The sequence below is a fragment of the Rattus rattus genome, chromosome 3 (genome assembly GCF_011064425.1).
Source record: "Rattus rattus isolate New Zealand chromosome 3, Rrattus_CSIRO_v1, whole genome shotgun sequence".
NCBI lineage: Eukaryota > Metazoa > Chordata > Mammalia > Rodentia > Muridae > Rattus > Rattus rattus.
Window position 1 is genome coordinate 88,615,781 of NC_046156.1, and position 20,151 is coordinate 88,635,931.

A 20,151-nucleotide genomic window follows, 5' to 3' on the forward strand; every position below is an offset into this window, starting at 1 on the left:
CTTTTCTTTCTCCCCTCTGAAAAGAAAGACATTCAGGGCTTATTTTGGAGCCAAAGAAATGAAGTACTATAAGAGGTCTTGACTAGGTGTGGTGATACGCACCTTTGAGTTCAAGGCCAGACTGTTCTATACAGAGAGTTCCAGGATAGCCAACACTAGACAGAGAAACCCCAACTCAAAAAACCAAACACAAACCAGAGAGCTCACTGAGACCATAAGAAGCAATGAAGAAGTGGTTCCCAGGAAATCATCTAAGAACAGTCTGGAAGATGCCAATAAAAAAGGAGCTTGTGGCAAGAATCTCTGAGTTCCTTTTGGTGTAACCTAGTAGTTGTCTGTGTCAAGATGAAGCTGAATTCCTCCTTCCCAGACACCACGTGTCAGAAACTCACTGAAGTGAACAATGCACGTGAGCTTTGTAGTTTCTGTTAGAAGCACATGGGCACAAAAGTATTTGCTGATGCTTTGGGTAGAAAGAGGAAAGGTGTGTGGTCTTACCAGTGGGGAGAAGGACAAAGAAACATTTTCCACAAAGCAAGGTGGGTGTCTTGACCCACATCAGAGTGCCTGGCTATTGACTAAGGGCATTCTTGTTATAGACCAAGGGGAACTAGAGAGAGGAAGCACAAGTCTATTTGAGGATGCATTGTGGATGCAAATTAAGGTATTCTCAACATGGTTATTTCAAACACAGGAGAAAAGGATATTTCGGAACTTACAGATATTATTGTATCTCAGTAGTTAAGGCCCAAAAGAGCTAGCAGGCTCTGAAAGCCTTTCAATCTCTATAAAAGAAGTTAATATCCACCAATATGTTGTCAGAAAGCCCTTAAACAAAGAAGACAAGAAGCCCACGACCAAAGAACCCAAGATCTAGCATCTTGTTACTCCACCTGTCCAGTAACTCAAATCCTGACTTAGAAGAAACAACACACTAGGAAAAACAAGAAGACTAAAGAATATGTTCAACTTTTGGAAAAGAGAATGAAAGAAGCCAAAGAAAAACACCAGAAGCAGGTTGACAAGAGACATACCCTGTCCTCCCTGAGTACTTCTAATTCTAAGTCTGAATCCAGTAAAAAATAAATCTTCAAGAGTAACAAATCAACCTGCCAGTGGTGACACACACCTTCAATTCCAGCAGTCAGGTGGCAGAGGCAGAAAGACCTATGTGACTTCGAGGCCAGCCTGTTCTCCAGAGTGAGTTCCAGGACTCCCAAGGCTTTACAACGAGAAACCCTGTCTTAGAAAAAGAGAGGGTGAAAGAAACAAATAAATGATCAGACCTTGATAAGGGACCATTTCTGAAAACAATGATTACATACTTCATTGAACTCAAGAAAATAGAGCTGGTGCCTACCTAGAAGCTTCACCCCTATTAAAAAATACGTTCATGGTGTTAGAAGGTATTCCACACACTACCAGAGGAGAAAGGTAATCATCAATATCCACCAGCTACAATGCCTGTGACCTACGAACGTGACCTGCTTGTAAGATATATTGGTGCAATAATAGCACAAATGTTATGGCAGTAACCAGCCACTTCTGATTGGATTTAATGCCCATACCATGAGATGGAACCCATGCCTGACATTTCTCCAGTTGCCAAGCACCTGAGACTAGATGGGTCATGGGCCTAGGGGAAAACCCATTACTACTATTCTGCTAAAGGAACGTTGCAATAAAATGACTTCTAATAACATATGGCTGTACCAGTAGATCAGGCCTTTGCTCAGCCCTCACCAGAAAAGCTTCTTCTTGCAACAGATGAGCACGAACACAGAGACCTACAGCTGGACAATGTGCGGAGAGCGGGAGAGTTTACAGCTCTCAATCTTAAAGAGCATGTTTTCATAAACGCCCTCACTGCAAGGCTCCGAGATCTATGTAGAAGAGAAAGCCGAGAGATTGTAAGATCCAGAAACATAGTATCTTCCGGGGCAGATGCACACAGAAACTCACAAAGACTGGCAGCATACACAAGGACCTGTATAGATTCAAGCCTGACAGGATCCCCGTACTAAGACAGAGACAGAGAAGTAGACACGGACTCCTAAACCTAACCAAGAAACTATCTGCAATTAGTAACACTGGCCAAGGGAAAATCAATTTGCTCCGGTGGAGTCTCACTGGGTATATTAACCACACTTCAAGGTATGCCCCATGCCAGCAGTAAGTTGGCCAAGGCAAAACGAGCTCAATGTTACTTTTGTAGAATTTCGTCTCATTTTGCTTTGGTTGAGCTTTTCTTTTTTCTTTCTTTCTTCCTTCCTTTCTTTCTTTCTTCCATCCTTTCTTTCTTTCTTTTTTGTCTTATTGGTCTCTTGCTTATTTAGTTTTAATTCTTTTTGTGAATGAGTGTGTGCATGCTTTGTTTTTGTTTGGTTTGGTTTTAAAACAGAAAAAAGGGGCATGTGGAAGAGAGGGGAAAGGAAAAGGGAGAGACTTTAAAACTGGGTGGGTAGGGAAGTGGAAGATGATCTAGGAGAAATTGGGGAAGGGGAAGATATGAGGGAAATATACTGTATTATTTTTTCCAACAAAAATCAGTAAAACTGAAAAAAATAGACTTTGAATATAAAGCAAATCTCTGAGAAAATGTTTGCTTATTTTCAGAAAGTTTCTCAGAGCCCTGGATGGTGGAGGCTCTTCTGAGAGCACTGGAATAAACTTACTGTCTGAAGTACAGTGCTTCGCTCTAGCCAAAAGTAAGACAGAGGAGGCAGAGGTGGTCAGGCAATAACTTTCCATCACCCTTTTTCTGTCCAGTTCCCTGGCACTAGGAAGCACTCTTCAACCCAGTGCAGCCTGGTTAGCTGACAGTACTGGGCTCTTTTTTGGTTCAGTTAGATAGGTACCTGGTCCAGATATTAGACTTTTGGACTGAAGGAAAATATGTTGGTTGGTCCAGGAGCCAAACATAAGGATTTGAGACAAGTTGTTTCCCAAGTGGTATAGGATGGTCAGAAAGGCCAGGAAACTGACAAAAGATTGGCAGAGGCTCCCAGACGTGTATATATTGAGTCCATGTTACTTCCTGTTTCTCTCTTCCTGTACTGTTGCTGATAGACAGTAAGAGCTAACTACAGGTGCCCATTCCCTCTTCATTCCTTCACCCTCTCTCTATGCCCCCATTTATTTTCTAAAATCATTTTTTCTACTCATATTTTTAAAAATTTTTATTAATTCTTTCAAGCGTTCAAAGAGAATATTTTCATCATATCCATGCTACCTCTCCCAATATCTCCCAGACTCACTGTCATCTTTCTAGCCATCCAACTTTCTTTCAAAACAAAAGACAAAAACCCTGATGCCCAATTTGTGTTACCGGGCTACTCCTAGGTGTGGAGCCTGCCCTGAGGTGTGGTTGACTTATCTAGGGTCACAGCATTAATTAAATAAAGCGATTCTCCTTCTCAATGCAATTATCAAAAGTCAATAGTGTTCTTTCTCCCTTCCCTTTCCCATTTTTGATTTCTCTTGTTAATATCTGGAACCTTGTCTCTTTGGCTTTTTAGTTTAGGGGTTTTTTTTTGTTTGTTTGCTTGCTTTTTTGTTTGTTTTTGTTTTCGTTTTGTTTTTCTCTCATGAGGAGCAGTATACGAGTAATACAGTGGGGTCTTCTTTTAAAATGATCTCACAATTTTAAACACAAAATTACTGTATACTTTAGCAGAATTATAAAGATTCCCAAGAGAATCTAAAGGGGATTCTTTCCAAACTGTAGAAACTATATCTGACATAGAAAACCTTCTGCTCCAATTCTTCCTGCAAAACAGAGTTCAGCTACTCACTCAGGATGATTCTGGATGTTACATAGATTAAAAAGAAAGGAAGGAAGAAAGAAAGAGAAGAGGAGAGGAGAGGAGAGGAGAGGAGAGAAGAGAAGAGAAGAGAAGAGAAGAGAAGAGAAGAGAAGAAAAGAAAAGAGAAGAGAAGAGAAGAGAAGAGATAATAGGACCCAGAGTAGACTTTCCTGCTTGGCTGACTTCAGATATGGCAAAGACTGTATCCTGTATTAGCTGCCATTCTCATAAGATATCTGAGAAAAAGAACTTGAGGAAGGATTTACTTTAGCTCACAGTTTAAGAGAATATAGTTTATCATAACAAGGTGTCTCTGTACATGTGGCAGCTGTTACACAGTGCTGATCAGAGTAACTGTCTAGAACTACTCCTAGGGTCCAAGCCTGTCATGGAGGACCCTAAACTTTCCACAACCTTCCCAAACAGCACCTATCAGCTGGGGACCAACTATTTACACCCCTTGACAGATATTTCACCTTCTGAGCATAACATAGCCTTTAAACTGTTGGTTCCCGACCAACAATGCCGCGGGGGGGGGGGGTCACCTAAGACCATCAGAAAACACAGATATTTACATTACAATTCAAAATCATAGCAAAATTATAGTTATGAAGTAGAAACAAAAAATAATTTTATGGTTAGGGGATTACTACAAGTTTATTAATGTGTCAAGACATTAGGAAGGTTGAGAACCATTGTTTTAAACCTTCTTTTTAAGCAAGAATATTTCTAACTGCAGTTCTCTGAGTGATAATCTAGCTCATCCATGACTGGATTTTTGGTAAACTTGAGCCCATCATTTTCCCCTTTCTCTGTCTGATCCTTTTCTCCCTATTTCTTCTGTGCACCCACTGCTGGCCTCTCTCTGTATCCCCAGTGCACCCACTTCATGGTGCCTTCTGAAATCCTCAGTCAGGATGCTGGTCTTCCCTATGTTCACAGGAGTTCTTCTAACACAAACAATCTTCTGAAATTTAAAGGAAATGTTCTTCTTGGTCTTTGTTTTTCTCTGGTTTAAAAGACCTGTATAACTCATGCTGTCTTGACTTTTGGTCAAGCATGCACCTCAGGAGAGTGGTGAGAAGGACCCCACTTCATCTTCACAGTTCTCATTTAGTAACGAACACAGCATGGCTGCCAAGAGTCACTTTTTTTCTCTGTCTCATGGGAAAAGCCAAGTCCTCACTCTGAACCCTGAGTCCTTGGCCTCCGAAGCTTCTTTCCCTGAACTTTTCTCTGAGATTTCATACAGAAGAGGGATTTGTAGGGGTGTACTTCCTGCTTCCTTACTGCCTACCCATAGGTTAGCTTGGCACATCATGACTCAGTGCCTTTTCTGGTGTAGTGACATCTACTAGCACCTATGCCCCAGACTCTGGGGTCTTGTGGTTAGTGTTCTTGGGAAGAGACAGCACCATAGCCATTTGCTTGGAAAGACCACAGCCTTTGTGAGGCCATACCCCCACCTTCAGTCTGCTCTGGGGCAAGCATCTGCTTTGATCCGTGTGCAGGCCTGGTAGGTCATGGCCTACATTAATTCATGCATAACAATATGACTTTTCTTTTCGTTCAGAGAAATGCATAATCACTTCAAGGCTCTCCTAATGCTGAATTCTTAAAAATCCAGTTGAATCTGATTTTCATGTCTGCTGGGCCATCGTTGAATAGCACCAAAAATAAGAAGATAACAAAAGATGGTCCCTTCAAATGACTGAAGACAACTGCTGTTTGAAGATGAGCACTTGTCAGAAGAAATGATTTTGGGGAGGGAAACTCAACTTGTAGCAGGCAGAAGAGTGTCACCAGAATCCAAGTGTGTAGGGCACACAAATGTGCCAGACTGTGAATAGGACCCATTGTATGGAAATGCCATGTAACCCAAAGGAAGATAAAAGTGAGGGAAAGCACGGATATAAAAAGCACTTTGCAAGCAGCAACACGCTTTGTTACTGTGACTCGATATTATAGCCTCCCTTGTGGTTCCCTTCCCCATGGTTAGACATTACTAGAGGCCCCTTGACTCCTGCCAGCCTCTGTTTTAATGATCTTTAAGCCGTATTCCTAAAGGCAGGACGTGGTACTTGGCAGGAAAAGAGCTTAATAATTTGTTTGTGGTAAAATGCTATCCTAATTAGTGGATCTCATTAATTTCAATAAGGCTAGAGCTAGCTTCCCTTCCCCACAGTAAGTCAGTCACCATGTCCTGCTGACTTTCCTAAGGGATCTGTCTCTCACTGTTTGCTTTGTCCCCTCGAACACTGTCAAATCTGTGACCTCTCACGTCACACCTGAGCAAAGGCTGCTCATGGCCATCTGCAATTCACCTTTCCTGGCAGCCACAGGGGTCTTTCTGTAACCAATATCCCTAATGATATGCCCCTTGGAAAACACCTCATCCTGCCTTGTTGGGTCCACCCTCGCTTATTCTTAACATCATGCACTATGGCAGTCTCTCACACAAACCGTAGTTTTCATTCAGACTGTCAAAGATTCCAAGCTCCTTTCTGTCTAAGCCTCGCTCTTTTCTGTTCCTTCTGCTTGGAGTACATATTCCAGGACAAGGTTACCTGACAAGTCTTAGTCCCGCTCTTTCTTGCTCCTGGAGACAGACGTCCCAGCCACAGAATCTGCCCACTTTAGCCAGCTTTGCTGACTTCTCTAAATTGTGCAAACATCACTCTTATGCACATAACTGTTTATTACTTAGCCCTTGCTGAGAACGAAAATGTTCCATGTCCAAAGAAAGAGACAAAGTAGCGGGTTACAAAGAGTGCAGATTTTTTGTGAGAGGGATAATAAATATGAAGCTAGTTCAAGCTAATGTGATATAGGTCAGAGAATTCAGGTCCATATAGGAACTGAGACCCTAGTGACTTTATCAAGCTGGCTTATCCCAAGGTAGCACCAAGGACCCTGGCCCCATTTTGGGTGCTGAAGACATGGTTCTGCTTTTTAAACTCAACATCACACTTCATTTATATCATTACATTATATTATTGACTATGATTGTACAATTATTCAAACTGGATACCAAGAATGTTGGTAACTCTATGTCAGAGAAAGTATATATAATTATGTTAATTTGAGGGATTTGTCTGTGTGTTTTGACTCTAGACTGAATCTATTTTCCATGTTACCAAGGATATAAATATTGTGTAGTTTAAAACAAAAGTTGTTAGGATATTCCTAAAGTGAAGAAGTATTAATGTATATTGTAATCCATTTTTACTCTCCATTTTATTAAAATAGATGAGTTACAGCAAAATCAAACAAACAAAAACTCCACATTCCATGTGTGATTAAATCCATATTGTTCTTTGCTTGTCTTAGGGCTAGCAATGGGTTCGCCCACAGCACTCACATTTATTTTCTGAATGAATAAGAGCTACAATCACTGACTAGGAGAAGAAAAGGTAATTTGATTTATGTTAGATTTCTAAAATGATTAGTAAAATTTAGTTCTGTGAAGAGATGAGGTCAAAATGACTGTTTTACTGATTCTGTTACAGAAAAGTGATTCATTGATAAGAAAAGAATAGTAACTACAATAGAATTATGCAATAGAATTTGATATTGTTTGGCTTCATTTGCCAGAGCAGTTTGGAATCTTGTATTCTCATTCAAAGCTTACCAAAGAAAAAAAAATTATGTAGTGTTTTTTGTTTTCTTTTCTTTCCTTCTTTCTTTCTTTCTTTTTTTTTTTGATGTATTTTGTTTCCTATTAGAAAACTTTTATTTACAGTGTAAATCCCAATGCTCAGGCTGGAAGGACTAAAGTTGTGATTTTATTATCTTCAAATTTTATTGTTTGTTTTATTGTTTGCAGTGCTGGGGATTGAACCCAGGGTCTCTCGGATACTAGGCAAGTAGTCTACCACCAAGCCACATTTCCATCCCTCTCTTAATAAGTTTTATTCATCCATCCCAGTGTGTATTACTTTATGGTAGAGTATGTTTATTTATGTGTTTTGTATGCCTTGTGTGCCTGACTTTGTGGGAGCCAGACAGGTAATTTCCTCCCGTGGGAAAGGCTGTCTAGCAATTTCTTTTCTGTAGTAATTTAGGATGAGCATGCTGGGCATGTCCTGATACCATGTAGTTCTAAGGAAGCAAGGAAGTGATGGAAGCTTGAAGTTTTTAGAAGCAATGCTTCTTGTCTTATAGGAGCATAAGTTCAAGACCTCATGGAGAAGAGGTGAACTGTGCTAAAGATTTCTGGGATGGATTTCACAGTCAAGGCAGGAGGATAGGATAGCTGAGTTCTCCTCCCAGGCCTGCTTGGTAAACTGAATCAAGACACACCTTGGATAAACTCAGTCTTTTACACTCTGTCAACTCCATGTCTGATACTAGCTCTGGGCCCATTACAGAGGTTTCTGGTCACAGTTAAAGAAATAGGAAAGAGCATACAGGGTCTGGGGTTGCACTGAAAAACGTGAACTAAATTTAACTTGATTCTGTTGAGTTACAAAATTCAGAGACAATCGAACCTAATTTTCATTAAAATTAACATCAGTAAAGAGTGGGGGGAGAGAGAGAGAGAGAGAGAGGAGGAGGAGGGAGAAAGAAAGAAAGAAAGAAAGAAAGAAAGAAAGAAAGAAAGGAAGGAAGGAAGGAAGGAAGAAAGAAAGAAAGAAAGAAAGAAAGAAAGAAAGAAAGAAAGAAAGAAAGGAAGGAGAAAAAGAAGTAAGCAAAATGAATCCTTCCTAGACAAAAGTAGTAAACTTAGACTTGCTCTGGCTTCATTTAATTTTTTCCATCCTTGGTTGACAAAGACATAAACTTGAAAGTGTTGGCAGGAACTGAAGGCTGGAAGATTGTTACAGAATGGGAATTCCAAGTTTTAGAGATGTTTAAAAAGGAGAATTCTTCCTGACAGTTTTAATTTCTGCTGAGTCCTGAAAAGTACCACCCATATAATAATCACTGGCCATGGGACTTCATATCTGGAAGGACTCAAGGTTTCTCATCGTCCACATCTTTCTAGTGCTGTAGAAACAATCATAAGGTAAAGGGTCCTGCTCAAACTTTAGGCTTAAGACTGTAACAGCCAGGACCTGAGTTCATTTCATCTCATGAAAATGCCTCCCACTGAACAGGTCCAGCCACAGTTCACAAGCATACCTGATGTTTTGATGAAATAGTTTTTACTCTCAGTACCAGATTTTGATGATCAGACCATGTAAGAGATACCTACAATCACAACCCTGTTGTTTCCTTCTGAGAGTTTTAATGATGACGGAATTCAGGAACAATGGGCCTTGAGGTAGTTATATAAAAATGTAATGCAGGGGCTGGAGCAGTGGCCCATTAGGAGTACAGACACAAGTTTGTTTCCTAGTACACACTGAGAGAATGGAGACTTACAAATGCCTGTAACTCCAGTTCTCGGAGATCCAGCACCTTTGTCTGACCTCTGCAGGGATGCATGTGCATGTTGTGCACCCCTTCCCCCCCAAAAAAAAACCTTCTGCCTGGCCTCTGAGGCTGAGATCCAGAATCCCAGATACCAGGAAAGCTAAGGCAGTGAGACATCAGGTACAAAAGTTCAAGGCCAGTTTGGGCAACATGTGAGACATTGCTTCCAAACACACAGTAGACAGAAAGCATACCTAGTAGACATCCAAGGCCCTGATTCCATACCCAAACCAAAAGGAACAGAACATCAACAATAAGGAAAAATGTTAGGAGCTGAAACTGAGTTCTTTGTGTCTGGAATTCTTCCTTCCTACAGCTAGGGGTTTAGTGGACAGTGCCAGTAGCACCTGCGGGGTTTTGAGCCCTAATTCTCCACACCACCTGAAGGGAAACAGTCTACGCCTTAAAAGCAGGAGGTAGCAAATCGAGTAAATCGCCCTCATCTCGGTGAGAAACAGAATTCCTCTGTTTCAACTCCACGTCACACAGAGGATGTAAAAGCAGAGCGGAAGGCTTTGAGGCTCCTGTTTCTCCTTTTCTTAAAATACGTGGAGATGGCCTTTGTAGGTCGCTAGGATGAATTGCCTCCTTCCAGCTCCACGAACTCTACCTACATAGGGACTGTTGAGACAGGAGCATATCCATACATGATTTGGGGGTGGGGGGTGGTTGCAAGCTATAATCTGGGAGCTAAACCCAGGGATTTGTGCATGTTTGGTAGGACTTCTACCACTGAGCCAGATCCTCAGGTATTATAACTGAAAATTTAAAAGGTTCCAGTGGGGTGGGGCTGGGGGAATGAATGCAACAGAGGGGAATTGGGAAGTGAGCAGTGATTGTCTGCCTGGGTCCTGTGAAAATACTGTGATGTCACCTTGCTGAGGAAAAAAATGTTTTAACTGTTAAAAGTAAATGATCATTTTTCCCTCACCTACCGCACGCAGCATGCACACAAATAGAAATAAGAATATATTTAGTGGTTATACCCTTCTCTTTTGAGAAATCAATAAGAAAAGTAAGTAGAAACTGGATTAAGGGGGACAGAACTACTTAGATGCGGGCTACACCTGGCTCCAGAATGTTCCTAGCTCCTTTGGGGCCTAGGCCTAGCAAAACGAAAAATATTTGAATTCTCTCTGGGGTCACTATGAAAATTACATTTTGTGAATTAATATCATAGTTCGATCAATAAAAGCAAAGCATAATTAGATTTCCTCTTGAAAGGTATCAATATACAACGATAAGGCAGCAGAGTAACACATTTGATTAGCATTAGAAATTTCTCTTTTCTCCTACACTGCCTTACATCTGCATCTTGACAACTTCACTGGTAGAATTTTTCAGTGAAATCTAGCGACTGTATTTTCACAATATTCTGATGATGGTGGAAACTCCTGTTTGAGAGAATGTGTTGAGTATGCCTTGCTAACACCGTCAATAACTGAGTGTATTTAGCTGAACTGAAGAATAGAGGAATTCATATCTTTGATGAAGATTTTTTTCTATTTTCCTTATGTTGTGTTGAAAAGAGAACAAGTAAAGCTATTTGGGTGTCTGAGTTTAGCTGTATGGTAGACGTTCCTGGTTTGGGGTTGGTTAGGACTAGAGTATGCCCTTTCCGCTAGTTTAGAAACTAGTTGTTAAGATAATTATTTGTTCTGGCATTTATATCTCCAATTTCCATAGACTCATAGCAAGGAGGAAAGAAGAAGCCTTCTTAGAAGCCAAACCTGCAGAATGACTTCAGCTATTTTGGTGTGAGAAATGGAAATATTACGACCGTGGCCACCACTGCTGCCTTCCTCAGTCCCCTGGGTTGTGTTCCATTAGTTATCTACTGTGATATCAGGCGGTGGCCCTTCCCAGTGAGGTTTGGTCGTATGATTCACCTTTAGATCTTGTCAATGCTTAGCTGGCTTTGATATTTAAGGACACCCAAGCTTTCCTTCCCGTTCTTTAACTACCACCTCTCATAAACAACATCATAGCATGTTAGTATGTGGTTGTTTTGCATAAGGCTTCACCTGGGAGGAGGGCATGTCCCCTGAAGTTCCCAGCCCTCAGTCCCAGCAAGAGGCCTCCCTCAAACTGCAGAGAGGGACAATATCTCTCTTAGTTTCTTCCATTCTGGGATGTCTTCCGACATGCCGGGGCCCAAGATGAAGTCTATTACTAGGAGGCAGACTCAGGGCTGGAATGAGACGGGTCCTGAATCCTAGAAATCCAACCTTGTTTTCACAAGCTGAGTAGATAGGGTTACATGTTTCAATCTCAACCTCCTTCCCTTAATTATTTAGAGCAATGCTATCTTATTTGTCCTAGACTCTGTTGGACATTAAGGGGAGGGATTCCAGTGATACTTGGTTTAAAACGCAAAGTGCATCTTAGATTTGGGCCCTGAGAGACCCAAGGCTAAAGAGAAGGTAGAGGTACTTTCAACACCAAAATAATGGTCTTGACATTGCTTCTCCACATACACACACTCCTGCATGGCCTCCCCTTCCCCGCCATGAAGATCATTTCAGGACCTGCTTGGTGGTGCTCCATTAGAAATGAGATAATCCCCTCACATCACGTTTTGTACTCTGCTATAGCATGAGTTTTTATTTGTTTCTTTGTTTATAGTTGTTTTATTGTTTCAAAAATTTCCAGGGAGAGTAGAAAATATTTTGTCACAACCAACAGAAACACCAGAGGCATCCTGTTTGAAGCTAATCCTCTGGGTTTAGTCTCTAGGGAGAAAGAACACCCTTAGCTCTATATGGTCAACACAAGCAGGGCTTTTTTCCTCCTTTAAATGTTGTTATGGCAATAGCTGTAATGTTGTTTGAAATGTAAAAGTTAGTAGATATATACTGAATGCCTCTTGAAATGGTAAGGCTGCAGGTCAGATAAACAGAGAACTGAGATTTCATTCAGCATCTATAAATACAGCATGTTTCACAGTACTGCCAGTACCCCAGCCAGTGTGCACACTTGTACATCATAAAAGTTACTGGTGCTGATGTCTAGGTGGGCAGAAATGATCGACTAATGTGTTTCTGTGGTAGAAACCAAATCTGCTATGGCTGTCCACCAAAGCCAACTTAGTAGCATAGTCACGCCTAAGGAGTTCATATGAGAGTGTCACAAGCTGCCATACCCCAGTCTGCCTATTTATTTCCGTTAACTTCTGAACTGGATGAGTAAAATATTTTTGAGAACGTAATGACCATGCTTTCTAGACACATCACTTGCTTTTGAAATATATTAATTTATTAATTCTTTAATATTTTCATGCAAAGTAGGTCGATCACATTCATCCCTCCTTCTCAGGGATCTGCCCCACCTCATCCCCCTTCTATCATGGTGTTCTCATTCCTTTTTATTTTAAAATATCTCATCACCACTAATCTGTGATGTCCATGTGCCCCTGGGGGTGAGGCCTCTTCCCCAGAAGCCATCAGCTGACTTCTCTGAAGTCAGACCTCATGAACCCCTCTCCTCTCTAAGCTACAATGTTGACTGGCTTGGTCATGTTCTAGAAAACATGTGTTATGTGTTAAAGACTTCAGCAGTCCTGTTGTGTCCTGCTCTGTCCTGCCCTATCCTGCCCTGTCCTGCCCTATCCTGCCCTGTCCTGCCCTGTCCTGCCCTGTCCTGCCCTGTCCTGCCCTGTCCTGCCCTGTCCTGCCCTGTCCTGCCCTGTCCTGCCCTGTCCTGCCCTGTCCTGCCCTGTCCTGCCCTGTCCTGCCCTATCCTGTCCATGAGACAGTGTCCAGTTGAACAATCCACTGATGTTGTCTGCCCTTTGGCCAGCTAAGTGTCTCTACCTTAGCCACCATTCAAAGACAGCAATTGTATAACTGGAAGTTTCAGGAGACAATATATCTGAAGTGTTTTTCTTAATTAACCACAGCAAACCCCACATGACTATACATGATTTCTACTCACTGATTCACTGATTTCTTTCTTTCTGTCTAGATAATTTTTCTCCAGGGTAATGGCCTATAGTTTCACTGAGACACAGTGTATGACATTCCATTAGACCAGATGCTCTCCAGGAAGAACATGGTACTTATGGGTCACTGGTAAATGACTAGCACCTAGCACCATGCTTCATACATTGATAGTCCTCAACACATTCTTACTTCTAAATACAGGTGTTGCCAAACGCAGATCTTCATGCTTGAATAACAAACATGCTTACTCATTGAACCATCTCAGCAGCCTCCCCTTTTGGTTCATGGGTTTGGGGTCAGGGTGTGGAGAGCAGATTCTTTTGAATGAATGTGTAAGCAGAATTTCTTCATCCAGTCTTTTGGGATACACCTGTAGTAAATAGCTTCACCTCAAATGATCCTTCTTTGAAGAGGCTTCCCTTGATTTTAAAAAAGAATAATCACACTGTTTTATCTCTTTTATAGAGACTTGGTTAGCTCTACCCTCTGACCATGCTCATCATATTAATTTATTTGTAGCTTATTTGGTTGAATTTGTCTCATTCAACACAAAGCTTTATTGCATCTGAGGCCAACATCTGTTCTGTTCTTCACTCTAGAACACTTTCAGTGCATAGTGGTATTTAATAAGCAGTAGGTATTTATAAATAAATAGATGGTTGGTTGAGTGACTGTCACAAGCTCTCATGCACATTTGCATTTGTAGCTGTGTGTTGGCTCCCTGTTTTCTTAAACAATGCAGAGCGACGGAGAATTTCTTGGGGAATGGTCACTCGCATCCCTTGCCAATTGCTAGAGATGAATAGCTGCAAAGTATACCGAGGAGGATTATGTTACAAGGTAATGAGGCCAGGGATGAAAAACTTCTCTATCTCAGGATGTCATAATATGCCCTGAGAAGGGCCTTGCCATGCAATTCTGGCTCTAATAAACTTATCTTGGGCAAGCTGCACAACCTTTCTGAACCTCTTTTCCTAATATGCAAATCTGGGACATAATAGTACTTAACTCATGTGGTTATTTAGAAGATTAAGCAGCTAATGTATGTAAAGTACATTGTTTGGTGCTTGATATAGAATAAGGAAGAATAAGTACTCAATACAAGTTATTATTAATAATAACATTTGAAGTCCATCAGTGGGCTAATAGTGAACTGGGACTCAATTGGATTATAATTAAATATATTAAACAATGCCTTGCTCAACCTCAGTGAAAGGAATTAGTGCTTTGCTTTTAATGGCTATAAAAATTCTACTGAGCTAAATAATGGAATCGGTATGAATTCCCCACAGTCACAGCTGGATTTATTAAGATCTGGAAGCATATAGCAAAAGACACACTGTCATTGTAGATTAACATATCTCCGCACCCCAAGTTGTATATTATTTAATAGGATGCTAGATGGCTTTTTAGAATTTCTTTGACAAGAAGAAAATTTGAGCACATAAAATAAGTGTTTAAAAGAAATCTGTATCTATAACCTTAGCTATGATCTAAGCAGTATCCTATGATAAAATAATTATGTAAATACCTTTTTGTCTTTCTGTCAAAAGTACATTTCAAATGTATTGTTTTTTCCTAATTAGAAAATGAATATAATCTTTGAATGTAATATTTTAAAATGTTTAGCCTTATTGACGTGATACAATTACATATATAAATATATATATATACCAATTTAGATAATTTGCAGTGACATGTAAGACCTAAATTACAGGAACCAGAAACCTAATTATTTCAAATTGAATAATCTTGCTAACCAATGTCACTCGTTCCAAGGGAACAAAGGCAGTGGCTTTTTAAAATGTCTTACTTGTATTATTAATTCTGTTATAATTCCCCTCAATTATATCAGAGTTCTTCTGTATCGCAAGGACTGAAAAAGCAAGACGTTTATTTCTTCATCAAATGCAAGAAAATGCAAACACTGCCTAACCCCTGACTGTCCACTTATGTGGGGATCAGTGGAACCTCTCACTTCATAACAACCAGCCTCATTCTTCATTTGGCACCAAGGGAACCCACTCCTTAGAAGAAAATCCCTACATTTTAGCCCCTGTGATAGATGTGAGAGGTAAATTATAGGATGGCTTTTTCCCTGTTACTTGTGCCCTCATGTTTAGGCAGGAGAAAGGCTTTGACTGGCCACTCTATTTCTCTTTGATATTTGGGGGGTTGCAATGAGTGTGCTGAAGAGGAGGGTTCGAGTACTGGAGTGCTAGTGTCACCACGCTCTTCTTTCTCATCTTTAGAGCACTGAGGAGGTCTTCTTCAAGGACACCTGAGATGATACAAAGGTTGCCTTTGTCAGAGCTCTATCTGCTGTTACGTAGCTCCATTCTTTTAAAAAGTGCTATGAACGCAGAAAACAGGTAAGTCAAACCATTAAATACTTCATATTTAGAATGGGAAGACTTTCTTGATTGAACTCATGTCTTCATTGGAGTTAATGCAAAAGAAATACTTTAATGGTTAAATAGTCTTGCATTTTAATTAATTAATTAATTAATTAATTAAGCAAGCTTATAGAGTAACGTGTTTTCTTATGGCATTTCCATACTTGGGGTTGGTTGACTCTACTCCAGCCTCTTTTCTTCTCCTGCTCAGATCACTGTGTTCCAGCCCCAGTCTTCCTACTTCCATTTTTATATCTTGTGTTCAGTTGTCCTCCCCCCATTCCTCCCTTAAAGTCTCTCTTTCCAAATCTCTCTCATGGGCTTCTGTCTAGTTTTCTAGCCTCCTCTTCTCTGCTAACACTCATCCTCACCAAAACAGACATATTTAACCATTAGGAAGTAGGATCCACCTATGAGAGATGGTATATGTTATTCATCTTTGTGAGCCTGGATTACCTAACCACTGAATTATTACCTATTAATACAGTATTTTCCAGTTCTGCCAACTTTGGTGAGAACTTCATTTTTCTTTATGGCTGAGTGGAAAGCAAATTTTGTAGATTCACTGCATCTTCACTGTCCAGCCATCAAATGGATCAATATCCGAGTGGACTTTATTTCCTTGCAGCAATAAACACAGATGTGCAAGAATCTCTGAGGTGGGAGGTAGAGCCCTTTGGGCAGACGCCAGGAATGTTAGATCTGAGACACAGGGCTGCTCTCTGTTTACATTTTTGAGCATGCATCACACTGATTTTCATAGTGGATCTCCCAGATTACTCCCACCTACAGCGGCTGGGCTCTTCCTTCAGTGCATTCTCTCCAGCATCACTTGGATCTGTTGTCTTGATCATAAGCATTTAACAGGGATGGATGGAGTCTCAAAGCAGTCTCAATTGGCTCTTCTCTGATGGATAAGATAGTAAAATATTTATTGGCCAATTATGTTTCTTATTTTGAGAAAATATGCTTAGGTCATTGGTCCATTTATTGATTGGCAGTTTTGATTTTTTTTTTGGTATATGATTTTTACAATTCTTTATATATTTTAGTTACTAACTCCTATCAGAAGTGTAGCAGGCAAATTTTTTTCTCCCATTCTAAAGGCCGTCTACTTTGTTGATAGTGTTTGGCTGTGCAAAAGCTTTTGGATTTTGTGTAATTCCATTTATTGTATTTGGAAACCCTTTAATATTGGGTAGGTTAATGATTGCCTTCCCTTTTTGTATCATCATCTTCCACAGTTCCTCATCAGCATATTCATATGAACAAGGAAACTCTCTTGAGATTTCTCAGTTTCTCCTTTCCCCAATCCTGCAAGTTTTGTGGGAAGAATAGCTTGGGTTTGGTCTCCTTCCTACCTCACCACCCTTTCTCTCAGCTTCTGCATCTCAGCCCTCATCACCAATGGATGAAGGTCATTAATAACCTTATCTGGCCAAAGCCACTGTCTAATTTCCCATTCTCATTTCCCCAATCAGTAACAGTCATGGAGCACACTCTTCTAAAGTCGATCTTTCTCTGACTTCTGCCAGGTACTGATTTCCCTTCCTCAGAACTGCTTTATCTCATGTTCCTGTCTGGGTCCTCCTTCTGTGTAAGCACTCTGTACACAAGAGGGCACAAGGCAAAGTGAGCTCTCTCAGTCTTCCAGCTCTATGGTGCTTTCCCCTGTCCTGATACACAGACATTGTGATGGGTCTCAGGTTGTCTATCCAGTTCAAAACCAGGATTAGTTGTTCAAATTCATGTCAAGGTTTTGTGGAGCAGCCAACCCAACAGGATGTGAGTATTTGTGTAGGCAAATGGATTACTTTCCAGAATTAGCTTTACAATGATTAGGGATGCTATTAGCACCGAAGTATGCAGAGTAAGCTGCCTCACTACAGACCCAAGCAACAGCAGATGCTGCAATTCTTCTTTCTTCTGTATCAGGGGATCCAGTATTGTTACACAGGCGGCCCCAACCACTTGTAATCGCAACTACAGAGGATCTGATGTTCTTTTCTGGTTTCCATGGGTGCCACCCTTATTCATGTGCTTAGACATAAACAATTAAAAACTCTTTTAAAGAGTAGAAATCAAGAAGAAAACCAAGACAAAGAGTGAGTTAAAAGGCGAATGTACTTGAGACACAGCCAATGTACTATCATGTCAAGTTTGGACAAGTGTTAAGACTGAGACCATGAAAAATAGCTGTGAATGTGCATGTACACAGCCACTACCCAGCTACGATGTAACTTACATGCCCCCCCCATGCCTTTGAAACAGACAACTTACTCCTGAACCCGAGATCCCCTACTCTTCTTCCCCTTTACTCGTACTCTAGCTGTTACACCTCTATGGACGTCTCGGATTGATTTTCTGGTGACTCATCTCGATGTGCCCAAAGTACCCATTAACTCTGCTCTTCCAACTGTCCCAGCTTCGGGCCCCTCATCACAGCTTCTCTTGCTCTTATTCATGAGATGAATATTGTCATCATCCGAAAGGATTTCTCTCGAATGATCCATTTTTATATCAGTCAGGAATTTTAAACACATGTGAGAATCAAACACTAGGCTTTTAGGGGAAGATCTAATTCTTTATTCTTTTTCTTATATCCAGTGATTGTAGCTGTCATCACAATTATTTTAAAAGCATCTGGGATTTAGTGCTTTAAATGAACTCACTCTCCCACATTCAGACATAGCATTCCAAATGGTACTTGCTCAGTTTTCTGCATTCTCTTCCCCACTCCCTGACCACCCAAAAAGAATACTCAGTTATAAGAAAAGTCCTTGCTAGCTTCACATCATGTTTCAGGCTTGCTCAAAGAGAAAACGGTTTTTTTTCATCCTGCCTCCCACATGTTCCTTTCCATTCTCAATACGGTAAGAATGCTCCATAGGATTGGTTAACTTTTGCTGATTATCTCTTAAAATTTTGTTGTTGCAATGTTGTTGTCTCTGCTCTATGCATGGCTTCTAATCTTTATTGCCTTTATGCCAGTGATCCTCTCAGTGGCACTATTTTGATAAGGGCACAACCATATGTGTCTCTTGCTTCTGGATTTGGGAGATGTCAAACTGACTTTGAACCTAAGCCATACTTATGGATGAGAGATTAGAACGCATTCAGGTGTTACTGGTGCTTCTAAAGTCACAGTACATAAGGCTGTGTGTCTTGATTTTTATGTGGTTATCAGTCATTGGAATTGCACTCAGTAAGAACCCACTGAGGAAGAGAGGCTGAAGACCCCCAAATAATAATGGAGACAACACGGGATCAAAAGCAGTTATTGACACATGAGGTTTCTATGGTGCCCTAAACTATTGTCACAGGTTTAGTGACAATAATGTCACAGGTGCTTCAAACAGCACCTATGTATTGTCTCGGCATCCCCAAAGCAGAAGTTCTGGCCCAGTGTGGCCTGGCTGGCTCTTTCCTTAGACTCTCACCAGACTGAAATCAAGGTGTTGGCAGTGTTGAATTGCTTTATGGAGGCCATGAGGATAAATGTGCTTCTAATCTCACTCAACATGTGGGCAGAATTTCATAGGTGCAGGACTGAGGCCCCATTCCCTGGCGTGTTGCCACGCTTGGGCTGTTCTCAGCTTCTCCAGCCTAGCTACAAGGCTTTTGTCACATGCCTCCTTCTCCCATCTTCAAAGCTAATGGGCCCAAGTCTCAAACATTGAGTCTGTCCTCTCTGCTGCTTCCTAGTTCGTCTGCAGAACCTCTTGACCTTCCTTTTGTTTGAAGGCTCAAGTAATTAAGTAGAGCTTGCTGGATGATCAGGGCTAAGCTCCATATTTTCAGTTCAGCTCGTGAGTTAACTGTAACCCCACCTGCAAAGTCTTCTCCCAGCATGCCAGGTCTGGCTGAATTCTCACTTTTGCCCTAAATGTGTAGGCATCGAATTTTACTTTTTAAGGTCGCTTCTCCTCAGTGCCAGCCATCCTCTAGCACTCTCCAGCTGTGTTATGCTTGGCAAGCCCCGTGCTTCTCTGAATATCAGTGTCTTTACATATATGAAATTGCCGACTCGGACGGTTTTTCCAAGGACCCAATAGAAATACATTGCAAACATGCTTCGAATACTGCAAACCCAAATACTAATGTTTACTATACTACTTCGTCTAGTAAAGTTTTCTAAACTAGTGGTGTAGAGTGCTGGGTGTTGAGTCTCAAAGGAACAGAAGTCAGGACAGAAGTCTACTCATTAACTAAACAACCATGAGCATGTCGTTCAGTTTCTCAGACCTTTTCTCATTTGTGAATTAATGTGCTTGATAAAAGGCTTGCAATGTCCCATTCAACTCAAACATTCTACACCTCTATTTTATGTTCTTTCTTTGAAATGCACTAAGAGTCAGTTGCAAGGAGCAATCTATTTATAGTCAGCTCTTCACACGACGACTGTAAAATGCCCAAGACAGGCTCATAACACGGGGGCTAGAAATCTCTTCAAGGATAACCTGAAATATCTCTGTAAATCTTAGTGGCTTTGCAGTCCTTCGTCATTATAATCAAGCTTTTCTTCCACTCCCCATCCCAAGTTACCCAACTATTGAACAGCTTCAGTTTTGAAATTCACATCAATCAACC

General features: G+C 40.9%; 1 pseudogene; it reads left to right on the top strand.

The window, feature by feature from the left end:
* Positions 1-345: 345 nt before the first annotated feature.
* LOC116895472 lies at positions 346-1,086 on the top strand (annotated as a pseudogene).
* Positions 1,087-20,151: the final 19,065 nt, after the last annotated feature.